Source organism: Symsagittifera roscoffensis, chromosome 3 (genome assembly GCF_963678635.1).
Source record: "Symsagittifera roscoffensis chromosome 3, txSymRosc1.1, whole genome shotgun sequence".
Classification (NCBI taxonomy): domain Eukaryota; kingdom Metazoa; phylum Xenacoelomorpha; order Acoela; family Convolutidae; genus Symsagittifera; species Symsagittifera roscoffensis.
In genome coordinates this window covers 39,814,249-39,837,418 of record NC_087064.1, presented here as the reverse complement: position 1 = coordinate 39,837,418, position 23,170 = coordinate 39,814,249, and the positions used below count along the sequence as shown (strand labels likewise).

The window sequence follows — 23,170 nt, the reverse complement described above, 5'->3', positions numbered from 1 at the left end:
GAAAGCTCTGGTCGCAACAACAGTCAGCAAGGATCTTTTCGGTCAAATAAAACGTGGAAATGCCAAATTTTGGTCGAAAATAACTCTACATGGCAAAATATTGCCACGAAAGTATAGTCGACTGCGTGGAAATTGACGGAATGAATTAGTTTTGAATTTTTTGGAACACAATTTCAGCAGATTTGACATTTTTGATATGAAGATAGCCGGCTGTTGTACATGTAGCGCAGTGTTCTAGTGAAATATGACATTTTGCCTGTACTCATAGAGTAATTTAAGATAAGGTGCACCGTCTGTTCGTCACGCTATCTTTTTTTTCGGCCGGAAAGATTCGTGCAACTTCTTAGTCTTTTACCAATCTTAATCTTACTCTTATATCTCCTAGTCTCAAAAGTTCTAGTGTATACTGGTTTTCGCGAGTTAGTTCTTAGAGTTTATCCAGAAGGAAAACAACTGTAGTCTACGTTTATTCAAATTGTTCTGGTGCTGAAACTACAAGTAGTTTCAGCACTTATAAATAAGTGTCAATGTTAGAGATGGAATATGATTGGCTAGTTAGTAATATTTTATAGTGATAAATTTATCAAGGATAAAATTGTAATTATATCCAATTATAATCACTAGTTTAGAACTGGTTCCACCCATCCGGATTTTAGAGAGTTTTTCGTTGTTTATTGTAGTGAAGGACAGGTGATGTAGTTTTTTTGCAAGAATTGAGCAGTGGCTTCTTGAAGAGAGGAGAGAAATTTTTGTTCGTGTAGATAGAAGACGATTATTTTGTTCGTGTTTCATGATGGGTCTCGTTGATCGTGAGTAGTCTTGGGTGACTGTGTCAAGCCTTCTGATCGATGCAATGATGTATCGATTTCATTGAGTTTAGAGCGAGACTACGTGCAGGGTGAAGTTTAACTTTTCCGTGTGAAGTGCCAAGTGACTAGGACCGGTATGTGAGATCAAAATCGAGATGGCCATTGGTCTGGTTCAATGATTTTCGTTTGCGCCGACCTTGAGTCCATACTTTAAATCCTTTGAGTTTAGTGAATTCGGCAACAAACCAAACAGATTTGCCATTCCAGAGCTGGAATGTAGTCGAGTTGTCATCTCCTTTGCTTCTTGTTCCTTGAGCTCTAAGAAGTCTTTACATACTGCATTTATAGTTTTTACATCTTGTTCGTTAAGTTTCTTTTTTAGTTATGATTTATTATTAGCTATTATCGCAAAAGCGTTTATATTTTCGTTCAGTTATTTTGAAGAGTTGCTCACCCTGGAGCCACTTTTATCAAAAATAGAGCATCGGAGTCGTAGTGCATGGTGTGGGCATGTGCTCCGAGCGACGTCGTTCTGGTGGGTGAGGCCAGAAGTGGAATATACTTCTATGGTTTCCCGTGTAGAGTCTCTTTATATGTTCAACTTTTTGTAACATTTTCATTTCGTGCTTTTTTTCTTATTTGTTTTAGTTGTGCCCTTTTGTCAAATGTAGAATGATTTTTATTGGGTTTGTTTTTTGATTTTTTTGTGTTTTTTGGTTTTTATAAAAAAAACTTGAAAGCGGCTTTCAAAAGAATTTTTTTATCCAGTTTCAATCTGGACTTAATCTGGTTAGGGTACTGTGGGACTTTCGTTCTTAGTCATGCTATTAGTTTGTGGTATTATGGCGTTAGTAAGCTGCGTTGGTTATTCTAGCTAACTTTTATAATTCCTCACAACCGGGTTAATGGTAAGTTTGAAACGTATGAAAACAAGTTAGATTTGTTATCAGTGAAAGTTAAAACTTGAAATTCTTTATTTGAACAAATCTTCGTGGGTCAGCTGTGCGATTGTGGAAAGAGTGTTTGATTTATGGGCGATTGAAGAATTCAAATTTATTAAAAAAGCGTCTTTTAAAAGTTTAGTTTTCTTTTCAATTCAAAATCAAATTTTTGTGAATTTACTACATTAGAAATAATAATTTACTGCCATGAAATTTAAATTTATGAATATACTGCTTTTGAAAGAAAAAATTAACTACACCAATCACCCATGCTACGATTGTTAAAATGAATTTGAAAAATTTAAGGAAAAAAATTACAATTTTTGTTTGCTATTATTTGTTTTAGATGAATGAATGGTGAATTCTAAAAAAAAGTGAGACATGTACAAAGAATGGTTAGTATTTCTTTGATTTTTTATGTTAAATTATTTAATTATACTTACAAAGAGTGGTCGTCGGCGAAATTAGCGCGAATAGTGTCTGATGATGTGCGAAGTTTGGCAAGCATGCGGATGACATATTTATTTTGAAGAAGAGGCCATAGAAGCTCGAGTGAGAATTCATGCGATGTATTTTGGATTAGGTTATTTAGTTTCTGATTATGCTTTGTATTGTGAAAGAATTCTAGAATAAGGACTTCGATGGGCTGTATAATATCGTGGGGGATGATTAGTGGGCGAGATTCTTCAACATCAAAGATCTTGGTTAGTGGGTAGAATATATACTTTTGTCTAATGGGATCATAGTTACGGAGGGGGCCGTGCATGTTAGTATTATTTATACAATAAGTGAAGATTAGAAAGTATGGTGATGTGTTTTTGGAATCATGAATGTGAATCTGTGCTATGGGTTTTGTGATGGTGTGTAAGTTATGTAGTAGTGTTGAATAAATTTAAAATAGGTGTATGTGTGGCTAGTTTAGTGCGTAACATTATTTCGTGTGAGCAGTGCAGTGCAAGTCACGTTCGTTTGCTCTGAGAAAATGAGAAGTAAGTGAAAAGTGATTAAAGTTATTAAAATAAGAATCATAAGCTTTGGTGTCTCGGAGTGCGTTGGAAATACTATTATCCTGTTTTTTATTCATGCTGTTAATTAAAAACACATATTCTGATTTTTAAAAAAATTTCTCGGTTAATGGGGGGCTAGTGTTTTCATCTTCTTCTATGACTGTGTCTTCCCTATATCGTGCAATAGCGTGGTCGTAGTGCTTTATTGAAAATCTGTTAGCTGTTTGTGCAACAAATCAGTTTAATGTTTGTTCTAGTCCTATGGTTGTGAATTGTTTTTCATTAAGTGCTGTAGTTAATTAGTGAAGTCAGGGTTGACAGATTTCAATTTCGGCTGGGTTAATGTACAAAGGTAGTGATAGTTGGTTTGTGAAGTGATAGTGAGATATCCATGATAAGTGGGAAGCAGGGTAAAATTGTCTACAAATTTCAGTTGGTAGTCATCAGTGTGATAGCAGGTGTATTGTGGAAAAAAGGGTAATTTATATTTGAGAAATTCTTTGGTATTAGTGAACTGCGGGTGAAAGAAAAACAGTCGAGTTGTGGTCGGCGGTAGTGAAGTATTTGGGTATTGGGGTGCTTGCGCTTAAATTTTTGGTGGGCTCGGGTTTCTTTTACTCTGGAAGCTGGGTTGGAGGATTCGGAGGAGGAATTGGATTGTGATAATTGATGAAATGTTAATGTGTTAGTGTTTCGAAATTTTTGTTGTAAAGTGACGAAGTTCTCAAGTTCCTACTGTAATTCTTCATTGATGGGGCTAGAGGGGTCGGTTTGGTCACTTGTCATTGGGGAGAGGATTGAAGTTGCGTCTGTTGTGATAAATAGGGGAGCAAAATTTGTAGGGAAATTTAGTGGAAATGTTGTAGTTGGAGTTTGACCTATTGTTGAAGGAAGTGATAAAATTTCTGGTAGTGACAAAGATGTACCGGATGAGATATCTGAAGGGATATTTACTAAGTTTGGCTCATCTTGAGTGAAAGCTTGTGTCATCTAATATGGGAGAAGTTGCGTTGAAGTTGGGGTGCTAAATGGATTTTCACGAACTTGTTCAGATGTGGGGGTTGATCCCAAGTAATCCGATGGTATGTTTGGAGCACTTTGTTGTGAAAAAATTTGTACTGGTGGGGGGGTACTTTGAATTGTGTTAATGGAAAGGTCTAGAGGATTTGGTGATGGTGATGACGGTATAGTAATATGAACTCTGGGTGTTGTAAAATTTCTATTTCGTCTGGGAATGATTATTTGTCTATCTATTGCAAATGTTTGATTTTGGTTTTGACTAGGATGTCTTGTTCTATTAATGTCTTGTTGGAGAGAAGGTTAGATGTTGTATGTTGGTTTGTATTGCGGTTCGCTTAGAGGTGCATGGCGGACTAGGGGTATTAAAGTTTCTGATCGTAACGCCTGTTTTCTTCAAATGAATAGGGATGTTTTGAAATTAAATGCGTATTGATGACTGGGGTTTGTTTATTCGACTAGACATTGGTATTGTTGGAAGTTCCTGGGATGTCGTAGTCGGTGAGGATTGTTCTGTTGGTTGTTGATTAGCAATATTGAAATATTTGAATAATTCATTTTCTTATATTGTTTATATGATTCTTCTATGAAAAGAATTAAGAGGATTGTTACTAGTGAAAACGTGATTATTGCCTTTTTTACATATACATTTAGTAAAATTAGGGAAACTAGGAATATGACAAAAATAATTTAACGAAGAAAGATTTTTTCTTGTTCACTAAATGTTTCAACATTTAGACACTTGTTGAAATATCGTACCTGAGAAGGCGGTCCAGGATTTTTAAGAAGTTGAGGTAGGCTTTTGTGAGGGAAGAAAAAAATACAAAAAAAACTGCAAAAAAATTATGAGGAGGAAGAGGAAAGTTTTAAGGGTGTCTACGATAAAAATTTACTAAATTGAAAAAAAGTTGTGAAAAATGAAAAAAATTTCTGATATCACTATCTTGAGATGTCGAATGTTTGAGAGAGAAGCATTTGAGAAACGATTCGTTTCGTCGACTTTATTTTTGTTTTCCGAGTCAAAAGTTGAGTATGGTCGAATTGTTTATTGATTTTTGACAAGTGGGTTGGAAATGGGCAATTCCGCGAGAGGGCAAGTCTGAAGGTCCAGGAATGGGCTTCTTAGTTTTGATTTATTTAATCGCTGATTGGGGGTATTCAGTAGTTATATCTACTTTAGACTAAATTGTCATGTCGTATTTTTTCTTTAGGTTTTTTAAATATTTTTCCACAGGGGAAATGTGGAGTGTAAGTTGAGAAAGTATTGTTGATTTTTGATTTGGTTGATAGGGGAGGGGTTGTAACATTTAGAATTTGTTTATATCAGTTATCAAATAAAAGCTTGTTACTTATTTTTGGCCTGGAGGTCGTTAAGTTATAGTTTCAACTGTGTTTGAAGTGAGCAATGTGTCGGCTAATGAAGTGGTGTCACAATGGGGCGATATTTAAAAAATTCTGATAGGCTGAAACTGAACTAATATTTAAGAGTGTTAACATGAAATATGATAAAGAAAAGAAGATCTTTCTACGTTTAAGTTGTGTAAAACGATAAATTGATTGGAAAGGAATTCTGAAATTCAACTTTCTTTAATATTTTAGATTGTGTGATGACAGTTTCATATTTTTCCTTGGTTGACTTCAGAGCCGTGATGATTGTAATTGTTGATATTTTTCTTTTGCTTCTTGTGGATATGTTTTTTCCTCTAGTTTTGCGAAATTTTGTTTGTTTTTGAGGTAATTGTTTTTTACTGATTTTTTGAGATTTTGCTTGGGTTTCTAAATTTCTATACTTTTTGATTCCAATAATTGTGTCGAACAATTTATATCTTGATTTTGTTAGTGACAATCATCTCAGTTGTCGTGGACAACCTTTATTCCTGTAAAGGAGTATAAATGTGTTACCTCGCGAAGAACGTATTCTTTTGATTAATATGTTTAAAAATTATTTCGGTGTTGAACGATTTCTTTTTTATTTGAATCAATAAGTTTGTATGTTACATCAGTGGCTTCGTCAAAATTCTGAAATCGTTCTTTTCAGATTGGTTATAAATTTCTAGATATTCTTTTTTTTGTTACAAAGTTTGGTATTAGGACCTACATTTCAATTTTTAAGTTTGTAGCTGGTGTGAATCGTGAACTAAACTGTGATTGAATAATTTGTCGTTGTAATACGTTGTTGGCTTTTATTGATAAATTTCGTTGCGTTTTTTATCTTTATTTAAAATCCATTTCATAAGTGTTCCGGAGGCTAATTCTAGGATTTGCGGGTGATGAAAATGATCTTCATTGTGCGTATGTAACGGTAAATTATAACAAATTGATTCTGTAGTAGGTTGGCAATGAACTTGTGTTTTTTTTGAGGAATTTGCTGTGAACATTATTGGTTTCCGTGGTTTTTGTTTGAATGCCATTTCATAAGGTGGTAATCCTAGAGTTGTTGTTATCTGTGAGTTATAAGCTAAGTAGATCTTAAATAACCACGGAAAACAGCTTTTCAGATCTGAAATAACCCAGTCGTTACGTAAACGTGTTACAAACCTTTTCAGATCTGAAATTGAGATCTGAAAAAAGTAATTTCAGATCTCGGTTAGAACATTTTCTAGGTGCGGGTTATGAGCTGACAAACAGAAACTGGTTTGATTTTATGCTATTTTAGAGCAATTTTCAGGCAAGGTCTCTGCATTTTTGATTAAACTTGTGTAATTTTATGCTTTTTTTATTTGTTGCATGTTAACTGCTACTGAATGGGTAAGTGGAGTTGGAATTTGTTATAACTGACCTGCAAATCCAGTAGGTTCATGTTAACTGCTACTAGTAATAGAAGGATGAGGAGAAGTGGAAGGGGGCGGGGGTGGGTGACGACCTCATGTATTAACATAGGCGGTTGACTATCCGATCGTCACCCTATGTATTAACATGGGCTATAGACTTCCCAATGTATTAAGATAGGGAATATGTTTCCCAATGTATTCAGATAGTAGGTTTCAGATAGTAAAATGGTAACTTTCAAAAAAAAATTTTGGCGCACGAATTTTTTGAGGTCGATTTTGTCGATATTTGCGTTTCTTAGATGTTTTAGAGGTTTTGATTATTATTTTATAGGTTTGATTCAACGAGAAAACTATCTAAAGCTATACTGAAACCTAACGAAACTTCGATTAAAAAAATCATGTTCTTTATGGTAAATTAAGCGATGCTTTATGGTAAGATAGCTTGTAATCACTGAACTCTTGTAATTTTGCGAGACCAGATATGACTGTTTATTTGTTTTCAAAGTGCGCTTGGATTTGAAAATGTTTATTTTAATTAAATTCAAAATTTTTTTTTCCGGTTGGACTTACTTATTTTGCAATCTGGTGCCCGAGAAAAACCCACTATACTCTACTTGTCTTCTCATTTGCAATTCCAACACGACATAACTTGTGAAAAATTGTTTTGCATCTGATTTCGAAATAAACTGGCGTGCACCAACGTAGACTTGGTTGTAAGTAGCTTCCCTCTAGTAGTGATCGTGACAATTATCTACAACCACCACTGCCCACTAAATACCTACAACTACCACAGCTCAATAACTGGCTATGGCCAAAAGCTTGGGTCTGGAAACGTCTGGAAATAAAGTCGCATCGCATATCAGGATCCAAACCCAAAATACTTAATCGCGTCGAGATTTTGAGTCTGGAAAGTCTGGATATGAGCGGAGAAAGTAGAGCCGCGGGTCTCGAATGTCTCGAATTACCGAAATTTGGCCAAGAAAGTATGGAAAATGTGTATTTAGACTTTCAGGACCCATGTACAGACTTTCGTGACCAAATTGTGCAACTTTTGCAATCAAGGGTCCAGATAGCTAGCCAAGGCGCAATTTTGCTACCCGCAGCGCGACTTTCGCGAGTCATGCCCAGAGCGCTTAGACTCAAAGTCTCGGCGGACTATGCAAATTGGACCTGGATCCGGATGCGTCGCAATCTTCAAAGTCTGGAAATAAGTGTGGGAACTCGATCCGGGCAAGGAGTTGAGTTTTAAAAAAAGGTTAAAACTTGGACGATTAATGGGTACACGAGCTAGGCCAAGCCTGGCTTCTTTGGTTTGGCCAAAACTTCGCTCTGATAACCGCAAAATAGATCTAGTGTATACTGGTTTTCGCGGTATAGTTCTTGGAGTTTATCCAGAAGGAAAACAACTGTGGTCTAAGATTTATTCAAATTGTTCTGGTGCTGAAACTACATGTAGTTTCAGCACTTACAAATAAATGTCAATGTTAGAGATGGAATATAATTGCCTGTTAGTAGTATTTTATAGTGATCGTTTTATCAGTAAAATTATTGCATTTATATCTAAATGTAAATACTGGTTTAGTGTTGGTTCCATTGGTAAAACAGACAGAAAAAAAATTATAGGAATCATTTAAAACACACTTTCATTTGATTTGACAATTTTACGAATTTCCTGAACAATCTTGGATGTTCAAGTTAGAGATCTGTTTACGCTCGCTATTGAGTTTTTTCTTACACTACTCAAGTAACGCTCATCAGTTTTGTAATTCTAGTTTTTTTTGTACGATATTGCTTATGCAACCGTTGTCTTGCTTCAACTCTCGACTGCCTTTTAACTCGGCGGGCCTGAGGTAAGAAAATACAAAGAATGCCAACGCGTCTTTTTTAGCTAAAGTATTCTAGTTATTCGCAAAACTCTTAATGAGTTGACATTGGTGTGGTGGAAAGAAAGATAAGGATTACCTTTGTGAAGACACGAAAACGTGGAATGAATCAACTTGTGCAAGCGACTGATTCAAAAATCAACAAATTGTCGGACAAGGAAATTGGAGGTGGTTCAGTTTGTTCGTGAGATATGTGAGAGCAATTATCCACCAGAGACCTATTTTTGCAACCTTTATGGTAAATTAAGCGATGCTTTATGGTAAGGTAGCTTGTAATCACTGAACTGTTCTAATTTTGCGAGACCAGATATGACTGTTTATTTGTTTTCAAAGTGCGCTTGGATTTGAAAATGTTTATTTTAATCAAATTCAAAAATTTTTTTTCCGGTTGGACTTACTTATTTTGCAATCTGGTGCCCGAGAAAAACCCACTATACTCTACTTGTCTTCTCATTTGCAATTCCAACACGACATAACTTGTGAAAAATTGTTTTGCATCTGATTTCGAAATAAACTGGCGTGCACCAACGTAGACTTGGTTGTAAGTAGCTTCCCTCTAGTAGAGATCGTGACAATTATCTACAACCACCAATGCCCACTAAATACCTACAACTCCCACAGCTCAATAACTGGCTATGGCCAAAAGCTTGGGTCTGGAAACGTCTGGACATAAAGTCGCATCGCATATCAGGATCCAAACCCAAAATACTTAATCGCGTCGAGATTTTGAGTCTGGAAAGTCTGGATATGAGCGGAGAAAGTAGAGCCGCGGGTCTCGAATGTCTCGAATTACCGAAATTTGGCCAAGAAAGTATGGAAAATGTGTATTTAGACTTTCAGGACCCATGTACAGACTTTCGTGACCAAATTGTGCAACTTTTGCAATCAAGGGTCCAGATAGCTAGCCAAGGCGCAATTTTGCTACCCGCAGCGCGACTTTCGCGAGTCATGCCCAGAGCGCTTAGACTCAAAGTCTCGGCGGACTATGCAAATTGGACCTGGATCCGGATGCGTCGCAATCTTCAAAGTCTGGAAATAAGTGTGGGAACTCGATCCGGGCAAGGAGTTGAGTTTTAAAAAAAGGTTAAAACTTGGACGATTAATGGGTACACGAGCTAGGCCAAGCCTGGCTTCTTTGGTTTGGCCAAAACTTCGCTCTGATAACCGCAAAATAGATCTAGTGTATACTGGTTTTCGCGGTATAGTTCTTGGAGTTTATCCAGAAGGAAAACAACTGTGGTCTAAGATTTATTCAAATTGTTCTGGTGCTGAAACTACATGTAGTTTCAGCACTTACAAATAAATGTCAATGTTAGAGATGGAATATAATTGCCTGTTAGTAGTATTTTATAGTGATCGTTTTATCAGTAAAATTATTGCATTTATATCTAAATGTAAATACTGGTTTAGTGTTGGTTCCATTGGTAAAACAGACAGAAAAAAAATTATAGGAATCATTTAAAACACACTTTCATTTGATTTGACAATTTTACGAATTTCCTGAACAATCTTGGATGTTCAAGTTAGAGATCTGTTTACGCTCGCTATTGAGTTTTTTCTTACACTACTCAAGTAACGCTCATCAGTTTTGTAATTCTAGTTTTTTTTGTACGATATTGCTTATGCAACCGTTGTCTTGCTTCAACTCTCGACTGCCTTTTAACTCGGCGGGCCTGAGGTAAGAAAATACAAAGAATGCCAACGCGTCTTTTTTAGCTAAAGTATTCTAGTTATTCGCAAAACTCTTAATGAGTTGACATTGGTGTGGTGGAAAGAAAGATAAGGATTACCTTTGTGAAGACACGAAAACGTGGAATGAATCAACTTGTGCAAGCGACTGATTCAAAAATCAACAAATTGTCGGACAAGGAAATTGGAGGTGGTTCAGTTTGTTCGTGAGATATGTGAGAGCAATTATCCACCAGAGACCTATTTTTGCAACCTTTATGGTAAATTAAGCGATGCTTTATGGTAAGGTAGCTTGTAATCACTGAACTGTTCTAATTTTGCGAGACCAGATATGACTGTTTATTTGTTTTCAAAATTCGCTTGGATTTGAAAATGTTTATTTTATTCATATTCAAAATTTTTTTTCCGGTTTGACTTACTTATTTTGCAATCTGGTGCCCGAGAAAACCCACTATACTCTACTTGTCTTCTCATTTGCAATTCCAACACGACATAACTTGTGAAAAATTGTTTTGCATCTGATTTCAAAATAAACTGGCTTGCACCAACGTAGACTTGGTTGTAAGTAGTTTCCCTCTAGTAGAGATTGTGACAATTATCTACAACCACCACTGCCCACTAAATACCTACAACTACAAAAGCTCAATAACTGGCTATGGCCAAAAGCTTGGGTCTGGAAACGTCTGGACATAAAGTCGCATCGCATATCAGGATCCAAACCCAAAATCCTTAATCGCGTCGAGATTTTGAGTCTGGAAAGTCTGGATATGAGCCGAGAAAGTAGCGCCGCGGGTCGCGAATGTCTGGAATTACCGAAATTTCGTGACCAAATTGTGCGACTTTTGCAATCAAGGGTCCAGATGTTAGCTAGCCAAGGCGCAATTTTGCTACCCGCAGCGCGACTTTCGCGAGTCATGCCCAGAGCGCTTAGACTCAAAATCTCGGCGGACTATGCAAATTGGACCTGGGTCCGGATGCGTCGCAATCTTCAAAGTCTGGAAATAAGTGTGGGAACTCGACCCGGGCAAGGAGTTGAGTTAAAAAAAAAAGGTTAAAACTTGGACGATTAATGGGTACACGAGCTAGGCCAAGCCTGGTTTCTTTGGTTTGGCCAAACCTTCGCTCTGATAACCGCAAAATATGTCCCATTCGCTTCAACATAAATTAGCGCGGTCGGAGTTTTCTTTGATGTTTGGTTCAACCTGCCAAAATTCTCTGGAGCCCTAAGCTTAAGTTTTGAGAAAATTCAACTAAATTTCAACCGTTTAATAGTTGGAAACAAATTTTGCAACAAAGTTAGTCAGGGCGCGAGAATGAATCAAGGTTCTTGGTTTTGTGATTTTTACACCTTACCGTTAATTCAAGCTCGAATCATCAACATCAAAAATCCTTTCATCAAAATTCACTCATGCATTAGAACCGTTGTTTATTCAACCTTCACCCATGGTACCAACTGAGCCAAAAACAAAAAAACGTTTAAAAAGAGCGAAAATGATCATTTAAAGGGATCTGAACAACACGTGATAGTGAGTTTGGTCCGATGTGGTTAACTCATAGAGTAATTTCGGATAGGGTACACCGTCTGCTCGTCACGCTGTCTTATTTTCGGCCGGATAGATTCGTGCAACTTCTTAGTCTAATACCGATCCTAATCTTACTCTTATACTTTCTAGTCTCAGGGTGTTTAACTAGTCTCTGCTAGGCTCAATAGATCTAGGGTATACTGGTTTGTTGCGGCTGCTGAAGTTCTCTTAGAGAGACAACTAATTTCTAAGTTAAATTCAAATCTCTCTGGTGCTGAAATTACAAGTAATTTCAGCACTTACAAATAAGTGGGTTGTTAGTTAGATGGATCATGATTGGTTAATATTAAATACTTTACAGTGGTTAAATATCTAATTCATCCAATCATAAAATATAGTTTAGATCAGTTTCCACCCATCCGGTTTTTACAGAGTTTTTTGAATTATCTTTCTGCAATTCAAAGGATGGATGATGAACGTTGGTATTTGGCGAACATCATATTCTTGTCCGGTTCCTCTTGTTAAAGAAGTTCCAGGACGCTGGAGTTAGAGACATCAATCGTTGTGTCGTCTTCTGACAACGACTGTGTTTCCCAATGAAATCAATCTGATTTCAAAATGGTTTGTTATGACCGGTTTTTCTGTATTATGTAGAGAACTTGTTTTGTGTTCAACCTCGTCTGGGAATGGCGTGGAGATCGTGTGGAACGTATACTTGAACATCGAGGTGGTCATTGGTCTAGTTCAATGAAGTACTTTTCTGCGAAGTCAAGTCGTACTCTAAATCCTTTGAGTTGTGATTGTGGACGGCATATCGGTTGTGGTTAGCCATTCTTGTTCGAGTGTGATGGGATCATTTTGTCTTTGGATGTTCGTCTTTGTTGTTGTGTGTTGATCTATATACTGCAAGGTATGATTTACATTTTATAAAATTTTATTAGTTCGGATTTTTATTCATGAATTTAGTTAGTTGTTTTCACAAAAGCATTTTGTTTTAGTTCGGTTATTTTGAAGAGTTACTCACCCTTGAGTACCTCTTATTAAAAATAGAAGTGTGGTCACAAAGCGTGGATGTAGCGTGATGGGTTAGGCCGGCTATAGAGCATGATCAGGACGTCCTCTCTGGTGGGTTAGGCCAGGAGTGGGAGTATGATTTCGTGCGGTTTCTTTGAGAGGTCCTGTTATGTGATAACGTTTTATGTTGGGTTTATGTTGGTCTTTCTTATGTTTCTTTGGTTGTGTCCTTTTTTCAAAAATCAAATTGTTTTTGTTATGGGTTTGTCTTGCGACTTTTTTGTGTTTTATTATTTCTTTCTTAGACTTTATAATAGTCTTCAAAAGAATAAATTATCCAGTTTTAAACTGGGTTAGTCCGGTTTGGGTACCGTTGGTTTTCTTTTCTTAGTCATGCTGATATTTTATGATTTGTGTTGTTTAGTAAGCTTCGTTGGTTAGTTTGGTTTAGTATATAATTCCTTTCCAACCGGGTTAAAGGAAATTTTGAAACTTGTTATCGTGTGTTAGAGTTGTTGAGTGTGAAAACTTGAAACTTAAAATCATTATTTAAACAATTCTTCGTGGGCGAGCTGTGCGAGTTTGGATAGAATTCTTGTGCGAGTGAATGAAAATATCAAAAGGTTAGTACTGCATTTTCATTTTATCAATTTATTACAGAGAATTTCAATTTTACTGCTTTTTTGGGGGAAATTTAAAGTTATAAATTTTCATCGTAATTAAACTTACTGCTTTATGGGGAAATAATTTATAAATTAATTTACTACATTTGGTATGAATTTTATCATATTATCTTGTGTAAAATATTAATGAAGTTTAGAAGAATTTTAACAAGTTTATTTTTTATTTTTCTTTTCTGTTTTTTGCAGATGATCGTGGTATGAAGACTAGAAATGTAAAAGAAACATGAATAAAGAATGGTTAGTAATAATTTAATTTTATTAGTTAAGAATATTTTTAAATTATACTTACCTGTTAATCGTCTGGGAAAAAGCCGTGGGGGAAGATGTCGTGTATCATGTCCGATGTTGTTAGTAATTTTGCTAGTATGCTAATGATGTTTTTAGTTTGGAGCAGTGGCAAAGCAATTGAAGTGCTTTAATGGTTTTTAGTTCTTCGGTGCCTACTGCAAACTCATGAGGTGTGTTTTGAATGAGGTTATATGTTTTGTGATTATATTTAGTATTGTGAATAAATTCTAATATTGGGATTTCTATAGGCTGGATAAATTCATGTGGGATAAGGAAGGGTCTGGATTCTTGGGCGTTGAAGGTCTTCGTGATGGGACAAAATATATACATTTGTGTTACTGGGTCGTAATTGCGGAGGATGCCGTGGAGGTTAGTGTCCTTGATGCAATAGGTGAAATTAAGAAAAAATGGTGAAGTGTACTTCGAGTTAAGAAACTGAAAACGATGGTGTGGTTGTCTTGATGGAGTGTGTAAATCGAAATGATTTTGTTTGAAGCGATAGTATGTATATGTATGAGTCTGTTTAGTGCGTAACATAATGTCGTGTGAACAGTGCAAATCGCGTTCATGTGGTGCAAGGAAGTGAAAAGTTAGTGAAAATAACTGAAATTTTTCTTTAAAACTTTCGTAAGCTTGAATATCATTTAGTGCTTCAGAAATGATGGGATCATATTTTCTATCAAAAATATTAAGTGTGAGTACATATGACGTTTTGAAGAAGAATTTTCTTTTAGTTGTGGGTTAGCGAAGCGGTCGTCATCTAGAAATTGGTCTAGATTAACTCGGATGATATTATGGTCGTAATATTCTATTGTAAATTCGTTAGCTCGGGGTGCAGTGAATGTTTTTAGTGATTTTTATATCCTATATAAGTAAATTGTCTAGGTGTTAGTGTTGTGGTGAGTCTATATAGCATATCTTTATTGTTTTTTATATCGTTATGAGTACTAGATAGTGGCAGGCAAAGAGGATTAGTAAAATGGTAATATGCTGTCCAGTGAAGTGTGGGCATTAAAACATGTTCATCTACAAAACTACGTGTGTCGTTAGTGTCGTTAGGTGTGTTTAAAGTATATTGTGGGAATGAGGGTAAGGTGATTGCTAGAAATCACCTTTCGTGTTGGTGTGGTGTGGATGATTAATATATTCGCAGGCTGTTCCTGGTTTGGTCGGGAATGGATGGTTCGGGAATTTTCTTTTAAAAGTGCGATAAGCTCGTTGTGTGCTATTCGATGATTCGGTGGATGTGGATGATTGTGCTAATGATGCAGTGTAAGCTGAGGAGGGTGTAGGAGTAGGTGGGTTTGAGGATTCTATTGTGGATGAAATTTGATTTATAGTGAGGGTGTTAGGGTGTATTAACTGTTGTTGTAGGGTGATAAAATTATCGAGTTCTTGGGAGATTTGGGGGGTATCTGGAGAATTATTAGATGATCGGTCGGGATGAAATGGAGAATAGGTTGGGGTTACTTGCGAAGCATAAGAAGGAGTAGAAACGGATGGGAGTGATTATTTATTGGGATTGGTTGAAAAGGGGGTTTTGAAAAAACTGAGGAGTTGGTTTGAAAATTATTGAATGGAGATGGTTCGAAGTCTGCAAATTTGTCAGGGGTTTCTATATTAGAGTTATTAAGTTGTGAGATGGAGTATAAAACTGAAATATCTGAATTAGTATCCGAATTCATGCTTGATGATATATTAATAGTTGGAAAATCGGGTGGTGGGAAAGCAAAAAGTGGGATTATTGGGATTGAATCGTGGAGGTTGGTTGGATGGGAGTTTGAGCGGTGTAGAGATCCAAGTTGTCGGCTCATCGTGGGCTAAGAAAATGATTATTTTGAGACTGAAAAGCGGTGGTATGGGTTTGTTCTATAATTTGTTCATATGTATTATCATTTTGTGAATGATGTGTCATTATATGTTGTATGGGACTTTGCGAAATATTTGGTCTAAAATTTGGGTTATGTGTTATTGCTAGGTTTCGGAAATTACGTGGGACTAAAGATAATGGATGGTTATGTGGTAGGGGTGGCAACTGTGGTGCGGTAGGTGTTACTTCTATGTTATTATGTTCTTCGTCGTATGTGTTCTGTCTTGTCGCTATTTTTGTAATATATTCTTTTATTTGTGCGTCTAGAAGAATTTTGTTTATTGATGATGAAAAAATTCCAAAACATCCGGCAAATAGTATGCGTGTTACACTTGCTTGTCTATTTACTTGTGTGCATAGCGCATGTGTTATAGATTCCTTTTAAAAGTGAAAAAAGAAATCCTATAAAGTTAAACATTGCGTATAGGATAGTTAATTTTTCTAAGATGTAATAGGGCCATCCTAGAAAATCGAGAATTTCATTTTTTAGGGTAACAAAGCTAAAAATATTTATAGGTGAAATATCTTGTGGTCTGTATTTTTCACCGTTTAGATATATATAGTCTTTAATGTCTTTAAAATATCCGCTATAATCTTGTGTATAAATATCTGCAAATCCTGTGGTTTCGGCAAGTTTGCGTAAATTTTGGTCAATTGATTGTCTTTGTATGGAGTCCATTTGTGTTAATGATTCTTGGAATTGTTGTGTTCTAATATGGTGTTGGATATCTGATTTTGAATATATTCCAATTGATTGTAATTCAAGATTTGGATTACGAGCAATAGCTCTGATGCTTTCGGGTGAAATTTTTTGAGTGATTACATTAACGTAGGGTATGGAGTAAGAAGATAATATTTATCTTCATCAGGGTTCAATTGTACTACATTGTGGCTATTTTCTGATCCACATGGGACTGCGGTATCCCAAAAATATGTTCGTTTTGAAAGTGTGTCAACAAAATGTACTTTATTTTTTATAAAATATAGGGGTTCTTTTATAGCAGCGTTTATCTTCAAAAACATATAGTGGTGATACTTTTTTGGTACAAGTATAAAACCATAAAATGTTTCCCTCGTAGTCTAGAAAATTTGATCTATTTCCTGACATTAAATATCTTGCGTAGGGTATTTTTTAATACTGCTAGTGCGAGTGATTGTAGGATTTGTGTCCTTTCTAATTCGCATAGTTGGTGAAGTGTTTCTAATTCGAAGAGTGACATTTCTTGAAAATTTCGACTAATCGTGTAATCTAACTTCGTATCTAAGTGGATATCATAGTGGATATTACCAAAATAAGTGTTATTAATTAGTGATAGTTCTTGTAAACGTGTGCTTCTGGTGTCATGTGGCTTTAGTTTTCCACCAGGTTGACCATTACTTTTTTGAAAGTTAACTGGTATATATGATGTTCCTTCGTGTAGAGGGTGAACTGTGGCATAAGGGTCAATTTTTATTTTTCCAGTGGTCATGTCGAAACTTTTTTCGTATTCAACTAGTATTTCAGAATATTGTGTTTTGTAAAGTGGGTTCCTGTATTTGCATGCGATTTCTGTTTCTTGATATATTTGGAAACGTGTTACTTTATTTTCTATATTATGGAGATTTCGAAAATCAGTGCTTTGTTTTCGTGATGGATGGACTTGTTCATATGGAATTGATTGTATAAAATATTTTTCGTGAAATTTTATCATTCGAGCGTGTATTTTTGCTACTTGAAATGTTGTGCATGTATCCTCGGGAAACCAAACAATTGTTGCTTGTGTCCGTGTTGTAGGATCACAATAACCTTGATCGTTTTTACAAGGTAATCTAATTCCTTGATATATCATTGTGTTGTCGGATAAATCTCGTGTGAGTTCTATTTTTTCGAGTTGTATTTTCCAATCGAAAAACATTATTTCTTGATATCCTTTATTTTTTGTGTCTGCTTTGCAGTTTGATGGATTATTTATACCAATGTGTGGTATCCAGCGCTTATCGTGTATGTCATAAGTTAATCTTCCGTGTGCGCCGTTGTATGGGTATTTTTCCACTAGTTTTATATGTCCTTGATATCTTTCAAGTTCTGCTTGATGTACAGAATCGGCAAAGACTTGAAAATATACTAGTTTTCTGTCGGTGTTTTTATTTCTTGTGATATTTAATCTGAGTAGCTCGTTTTTACAATCATCGGGATTTAGATGTAGAAGTCGTTCTATATTACTTTGGTAGAATGATTCGTGGTCAAGTCGGTTTTTATTTCCGTTTGAAACTTGTGAACAATGTACTTTCTTTTCGGAAAATGTTGCTGTAAATTTATATCCTGCGACTGTTGTTGCTCGGGTTTTTGAGTACAGTGTTGCTATTACATTTGTAGTTTCTATAGCTTGTGGTTCCGTTTCGCATTGTGATACTTGATTTATTGCATATTTGTGTAGTGTTTTTTGTTCATTTTCTTCACAATCGTGGTGTGTTTTTAATAAGTCCTGGGGTCCTGTGCGGGGAGAAGGATTTGTGTTTTGGTCGGAAAATATTGAAAAAAAAGATTTGTTGAAGTATCAATATTTTTAGAATATACATGTGTATGATAATCCTGAGTATGGGTTATTAAATGTGATGTAACCAATTGTCTTTTTGGTATATCTGTCGTACTTATATATTACTTCAGTTGTTATAAATGGTGGTGGTAGCGATTGAGCTGTTATATTGGGTGGGTTTAATGGGTAAGGATGTTGAACAATGTTGTTAAGTTTAACCGTGATTTCGAATTTTATTTGTAGACTATTTTGTTGGAGTATTTGGATGTTATGGTCACGGATGTCCTCGTGGATGTCTTGTCTATATTGTAGTCTATGGAGTGCCCAATTGTGGAGTCGGTTACTTTCTGGATGTTGTCCAAATAATGGTGGGGGTGCTGTGAACTTGTTCCAATCTAATCTTAAAGGGATATTTGTTGATGATTGTTCTCGATATCTAGCGTCGAGGTTATTTGGAAAATTTAGGGGGAAAGGCGTCGGTGAAATCTGGCTTATTGATGGTGTTGATGGTAGTGATAATGTTTCTGGTAGTGATGATGATGTTGTTGTATCCGTAGAAATATCTATTGGGTTATTTATTAAATTTGGTTCACCTTGTGTGAATGAGTTTGTTGTCCAATATGGTAGTCGTGATGTTTGGTTGGGGGGGGGGGGGGGGGGGGGTTAAAGGGATTGTCACGTATTTGTTCAGATGTTGGTGTTGAACCTAAGTAATCTAAGGGTATACTTGAGGTGCTACATTGTGAAAGAAGTGTAGGGGTTTCTGGTAATGTGCTATTGTCTGGAGTAATTGGTGATGGGGGTTGGGGTATATCAAAATGAACTCGGGCTGTTTGGAAATTTCTATTTCGCCGTGGATGTATAATTTGTCTATTTATTTCAACTGTATTTTGGTTTTGACTAATATTTCTTATTCTACTAAATTCTTGTGGTAATGTTGGGTACAAATTATATTTTGGTTCACTTAGGGGTGCCTGTCGCTGAACTGGTTCTAATGGTTCAGATAAGCGAGCGTGTCGTTCTTCAAAATTGTATAGGTTATCTTGGAAAGAAATTCGTGTGGATGTTTGGGGGTTTTGGGTAGTTGTAGGTATTGTCGGGTTTTCTTGGGATGATGTCGGCGAAGACTGACTGTGTGATTGTTGGTTAGCAATTTTTGAAGGTATTTTGATTGATTTTTCCAAGTGAAAAAATTCATGTTTATTGTAGTATTCTTCAAAAAAAAGAACTAAAAGGATTGTTGCTAAGGCGAATGTGATTATTGCCTTTTTTATACATATGCACATTGTCAATATAAGGGATGATAAAAATGTTATAAAAATTACAAATAGTAAAAAAATATCTGTTCTACTAAAAATTGTTTGTATCATTTAAATAAACTTTGGGTTATTGTAGTACCTGTGAAAATGGTCAATGATTTGGGAAAGTTGGAGATATATTTCAAATAGGGAGTAGAAAATTTAAAAAATGTTGCAAAAAATGATAAAAATTATTATAAAAGCTTCAAAGGTATCAAAGAGAAATATGAATAAAAGTTTAAGTATTGTTAAAAAGCTTATGAAAATGTTGAAAATTGTATTGACTGATCGAGAGAAGAGCATTTAAGAAATGGCTTCTTGATCGAATATTTTTTGTTGTTTGGGGCGATTTTCATGTGTGGTCGAATTATTTATTGATTTTTTGACAAGTGGGTTGAATTTTGTGAAAAGTTGTTGGGGGCTAATTTTATGGTGTTTGGGAGGTCTTCTTTGCTTTATTTTTATTTGTCAGGTGATCTGGTGTTATTTTGAGATTTTTGTTTTTTAGGCTAAATTAATATGATCGTAATATTACTTTAGGCTAATTTATCATTTTTGGTTGGAGGGTTTTTGAGGTCTAAGTTGGGAAAATATTGTTGATCTTTGCGTTATTAGATAAGGGAGGGTTATTATATTATGGTGGTATTTATTTTAGTTGTCAAGTTTGAGTGGTTTGCTTATTTTTGACCTGGAGGTTGAAAAATTATAGTTATAGATATGCCTGGAGGGATGAATGTTTTGTAGTTTTTACCTGGTTGATTTCTAAGCCGTGATGACTCTCTATGTTCTGATTTCTCGACTTGTTCTTGTGGTATAATTTTTTCTGTCATTTTCCTATTTTTCCTTTCTTTTTGAGGTATTTTTTGATCTAGCTTTTTTGTATTGTTTTGGGTTGTAGTTGGTTTTGTGTTTTGTTTTCCATGATGAATGTCGTTTTGTTCATTTAGTTCTTTTTCCGTATGTGGGTGATTTTGAATAACTTTTAAACCTGTGAAAGAATATAATTGAGTTAATTCGCGTAGTGCGTATTCTTTTGGGTAGTAAGGTAATAGATTGTTCCGATGTTGAACAGTTTCTTTTTGGTCTGAATCGGTGATTTTATATGTTACGTCAGTAGGTTTGGCAATTATTTGGTATGGTCCTTTGCGGAAGGGTTGTAATTTTTTAGAAATTCCTTTTTGTGTACTAAAATTAGGTATTAAGACAAATGTTCCAATTTTTAAATCTGAGGCTGGTGTAAAGCGTGAATTAATTTGTTCGTTAATGTTTTGCCTTTGTAACAATTTTTTTGTTACTCTTTGGTAAATTTCATTGTGTTTTTTATCTCTATTTAAAATCCATTCGGTGTGTGTACCGGAGGCTAATTTAAGGATTTGTGGGTGATCAAAATGATCTTCATCATGCGTGTGTAAAGGTAGATTATAACAAACTGAGTCTTTATTTGGTTGGCAATGACCTTGTGCATTTTTATGAGAGTTTGCTGTAAACATAATTGGTTTACGTGGCTTTTGATTAAAAACCATTTCGTATGGTGACATTCCTAGAGTTGTCGTAATTTGTGAATTATATGCTAAGGGAAATAACTTTACATCTGCTGACCATTCTGTGTATCTTGTATCATTTCCATTTATGATACATCTAAGATATTCTTGTAGTGAACGGTTCATACCTTCGACTAAACCGTTTGTCCAAGGTGCATGAGATGTATGTGGTTTGTGTTTGATGTTATATAAGTGACATAGTGTGATGATTTCATTATTTATGAATTCTGTACCGTTATCTGTAAATAAGATTTCGGGTAATCCGAATTTAGCTATCCAGTGTTCATAAAGTGTTGTGTAAGCATAACAAGCGTTACAATGTGGTACTGGGTTGAGTGCTACATAATGTGTAAATGCATCAACACTTACCATAATGTAGGAGTTTCCTTCAGAGGATGGTGAAATTGGTCCTTTTGTATCGAATGAAATACGATGGTTAAAATATAAACTCTGTCCTTTAAAATCTTGTTTTTGTGCTATTTGTTTTTGATTTGGATAATGTTTATTTAACTGACATACTATACAATCATTGCATAGTACTTTTATCCAAATTGGTGCATTTGGGAAAAAAAATTTGTGTAAAAATTGAATATGTTTTCTCTGATCCAGAGTGTCCTTTAGTATTTTGTGTATGTGAAATGTTAAAAGCTATTAGAATCATACTTGAAGGGAGACAGGGAACTGTAGAATCATTTAATTGATATTCTAGAAGGTCTGTGTTTTCATTAATTGTTGTATTATTAAATTTTCGGAAATATCGGAAGAATGTTTCATTTCCTAAAATTGTGGTATCTGCTTTTACGGGCTTAGTTTTGTAATTGTGCCATGATTTTAGTTGTCTAATTACTGGGTCAAGATTTTGATATTTTTTCAAGAGTTCAAGTGTAATTTTATCTTTTGGAGGGAGAAAGTATTTCTAATTTCTAATTTTGATAGGTGAATTGTGTCAAGTGGGTCATGGAAGTCAAAAACTTGATTTAATGTGTATTTTGAATCAAATGTTTGTGGTCCTGATAAATTGATTTTATCAGTTAAATTTTCTTTTTCAATTAACGGAAAAAAGTATTTTCTATACGAGTGTTGTTTTAATCGTTTTTGTTGGGTGTTATTTTTTATCCATTGTGAGTATGGAATTGGTTTGAAAGTTGATGTTCCTAGTAGATCAACTTCGTAGTGATTATTTTGGCAATCAAAGTAAAGTGGGAAATGTTGTAGGTTATTTATTTGTGATTGGTCAATGTCAGTTTTTACTGCATATTTGCATTCTAGTCGGGGTGATGTTTCATCTTTTGCAAGGTAAAATTTTATTTTTTTTGGTATTTCAACTGTAGTTTTTCGTGTAAGTAATTCAGGTGGTGTATTTCGACTTAATGTATCTGGTAATGCAAGATTCTTTTCTGCTGTCTAAACTATATGTAAGTTTGGAAATTTCATTAGAATTAGTTGAAATCTATAAACTCGGTGATTGGGATTTGACTTTTGTGTAAAGAGAAAAATGATTGGTTTATGATCTGTGAATAGAACTGTTGGATGTTTTGATCCAAGTATCAGAAATTCATATTCTGTAAGTGTATAAATTATAGCTGTACATTCTCTCATTAGAGTTGAGAGTCGTAGCTCTGCTTGTGTAAATAATCTGGAATTTGCTGATATAAGGTTCATTTTATTTGAACCACTATGTGATTGTAGTAATGCTGCGCCGATGCCAAAATTTGAAGCATCGCACATTGCATAGAATGGTTGATTTGGATCTGGAATTGTGTTTGAAATTTGTTCAGTTAAAAGTTTTTTTTATTTTCTTCAAATCGTGTTTGATGTTCAGTGGTCCATTCAAAATTATTTTGTTGTCTGAGGATATTATAGAACGGTCTAAAATATAATTGCATTTTGTAAACGTACTTGCTTAAGAAATTTAACATTCCAAGGAATTCTTGGACTTTCTTTTTGTTTGTTGGTGGTTGAAGTTTTTGAATAGCAGCAATGCGTGATTTTAATTGAGTGATTGTGTTTCTTTTTATATTATGTCCTAAAAATTTAACTCGTGTCAAAAAGAAGTGTGATTTATCAGGGGCGGCCTTCAGATTTTCGTTCTGAAGTATTTTATGATAGTGTTCAAAAACTGTAAACATTTCTTCTTTTGTCTGTGATTGCATAAAAACATCGTCTAAATAGGTGATTGCGTTTTTCTTGAGTATTAGTGGTCTAAAAATTTTACTCAGAAAAGCTGAAAATGCTGCTGGTCCTATGGAAATTCCATAGAATAGGCGGTTAAATTCATATTGTTGATTTCCAATAACAAATTGTGTTAAACGTCGTGATT

At 35.1% G+C, this 23,170-nt stretch overlaps 1 long non-coding RNA gene across 1 annotated transcript in view; it reads right to left on the bottom strand.

Annotated features, from left to right (window-relative positions):
- The window catches only part of LOC134842794 (uncharacterized), a 76,007-nt gene extending 67,247 nt beyond the window's left edge, over window positions 1-8,760 (bottom strand). Inside the window, exon 1 of the long non-coding RNA XR_010162552.1 lies at window positions 8,508-8,760. This is a non-coding gene — a long non-coding RNA (uncharacterized LOC134842794). The remainder of the gene's footprint in view (window positions 1-8,507) is intronic.
- Between the last annotated feature and the right edge of the window lie 14,410 nt (window positions 8,761-23,170).